Source organism: Gracilinanus agilis, chromosome 1 (genome assembly GCF_016433145.1).
Source record: "Gracilinanus agilis isolate LMUSP501 chromosome 1, AgileGrace, whole genome shotgun sequence".
In the NCBI taxonomy this organism is placed as follows: domain Eukaryota; kingdom Metazoa; phylum Chordata; class Mammalia; order Didelphimorphia; family Didelphidae; genus Gracilinanus; species Gracilinanus agilis.
This window is the reverse complement of record NC_058130.1, coordinates 140,042,453-140,045,200: the sequence shown is the minus strand read 5'-3', so window position 1 is coordinate 140,045,200 and position 2,748 is coordinate 140,042,453.

Genomic DNA, 2,748 nt, shown 5'->3' with positions numbered 1-2,748 from the left:
TTCCTTCCTTCCTTCCTTCCTTCCTTCCTTCCTTCCTTCCTTCCTTCTTTTCTACATGCCTTCCTTCTTTCCTTCCTTCCTTCCTTCCTTCCTTCCTTCCTTCCTTCCTTCCTTCTTTTCTACATGCCTTCCTTCTTTCCTACATGCCTTCATTTTTCCTTATCCTTGTCCTGTCTTCTGATGCCACACAGAATCAATGCCTCTGGTCAGGAGCTCCAAGCCAAAGAGGACAGTGCTAGGGGCTAGCTGGCCAACTGATGGCAGTATTAGAAAGCCCATTGGCTTGAGTGTCAGGTGATCTGGTTTGTAGTTTTGTTTCTGTGTGAGTTTGAGCATGTTTCTAGGCCTTGGTTTCTTCCTCTGTCAAATAAGTTGTTAGATCAGGTGATCTCACAGAATCATAGAAGCTCAGAACCAGAGTAAAAAAGTTAGAAAGGGTCTCAATGGTGTAGGAGGGGTGGAGATAAGGAGGTTTGGGGTGTAGTTATTTACCCCCTTAAATTGTTGTGAAAGGGCCTCTTCTCCCTCTTCACCACTCCTCCCAACTGGGAGACAAAATGGGGTTCCCAGAGGAAAACGGGGGATTCCTACTAATCATGCCGGGGTATGAAGGTTGAAGGGATGTTATCTCCACAAGGGGAAATGAATATAACCCCCAAAAGATGTTCATCAGCCAGGACAAATAGAAGCCTCCCCTTATTTCTCAGCAGGAGATCAGGCTAAAAATGGTGGACTGCTTGCCTTTCTTCCTCAAACCCCCTTTGTTCTGCCTCCCACCAATTGAGTACACTCTGATCTAACTAGATAAAACTAAAAGGGTTTATTACAGGAACAAATAATAAAGAGAAATAAAGATGGGTTACACAGGAAAGGGGTGCAGGTAATTCCCTATGTCCCCTTCAGTCCTTGACTGCATAGGGTACCCACAGAGTTATTTCTGTGTTCCCCAAATCACAGCTTCACTGACCCAAATTCCAAACTAGATATCCCACAACTAAGATTTGTTATTAACTAGAGGGAATATTGAGGGCCAATGCCCAAGGCAATTTGAGGGTCCCAGGGGTTGATTCCCCACAGAAGTCCAGACACCCCTGGTCAATACTGAAGAATCTGTTGTTGTAATTCAAGTGTGTTCAGGAACCAATATAAATCATGAGAAATAGACCATCTTCACTGAAAGTCTGAGGAAACTCTCCAAAGTTCACTTTGAGGGCCACCCAGCCCCAAACAACCTCCTTCCAGCAGGACTGAAAACCCCCAAACTTGAATCAGTTGGCTCTCCTTCCCAGAAGTCCTTGCTTCAGCCCAACTGTCATGGGATCTTCTTTCCTCTGTGTTCCATCTCTCAAGGTTCCAAAAATGCCTGGTTTAGCCTTGCTTCTTACAATGGTCATCTAGTCCAACCTAGATTTGGACAAGAATCCCCTCAACAGCATCCCTGATGAGGGATTATCCAGTCTTTACTTAAAGACCTCAGGAAAGAAGAAACTTACTATCTCCCCACTGAGGTGGCCTATTGCAATTCTGGATAGCACTAATAGTTAGGAAGTTTTCCCTTATATTATGCTGAAATCTTCATCTCTGCAACTTCCACCCAATACACCTAGGTGTATTTTTGTACAAATTGCTTTTGTTTGTTTTTTTTTATATTTTATTTTTTTCCTCCACTATGTAAAAACGACAGTTTTTAACCTTTGTTTTTTTAAAGTTTGAACCAAATTCTTAGGTCCCTCCCTCACCTTCCCCCTCCTTGAGGTAGCAATCTGTTATAGATTTTATAGGTGTAATAGTGTAAAGCATCTTTCCATGTTAGCCATTTTGTGAAAGAGAACCTGAATAAATAAAGTGAAGACATATAGTGTTCAGACTCAATCAGTTCTTTCTCTGGAGGCAGATGGCATTTTTCATCATGAGTCCTTGAGGATTATCTTGACTCACTATATTGCTATGAATAGTTAAGTCATTCACAATTACAAAAGTGTATAATGTTTCCCTGATTCTGATCATTTTATTCTGCATCAGTTCATGGAGGTCTTTCCAGGTTTTTCTGAAACCACCTTTCTCATCATTTCTCATAGCACTGTAGCTGGTAGCACATCACTAATGTATGCTGCAACTTATTCAACCATTTCCCAATTGATGAGAGTTCCCTCAATTTCCAATTCTTTGCCACCACAAAAAGATCTGCTGTAAATATTTTTGTACAAAAGGTCCTTTTCTCTTTTAAAAAATCTCTTTGGGATACAGATCTAGTACTTTCCAGTATACCTGGTTTTGCCCACAGTCACCTAACAGAATGAGTTTAATCCATCTTCCTCAAAATGGGCATTCAAGTACTTGAAGAAAGCTATCATGTCCCCTTTAAGTCTTCTCTCTTCTAAGAGAAATGTTTCCATTTCCTTCAATCAACCTCATAGAGTAATCTAGATCTTTGCCATCCTGATTGTCTTCCTCTGGATGTTCTGACGCTTTTTTTTTTCATTGCTCCTAAAATGTGTTACCTAAAACTGAGCACAAAACTCTGGATACAGTGCAAATTGAGCAGAATTTGGAGAAACTATAACCTATCTAATTGTGGATGCTATTTCTCTCAATGTAATTTAAGATTAGATTAACTTGGGGACAGTTATGTGACTCAGTGGATAGAAAGCCAGGTCTGGAGATAGGAGGTCCTGGGTTCAAGGTACTTCCTGTCAGTGTGACCCTTGGTAAGTCACTTAAACTCCATTGCCTAACCCTTACCACTCT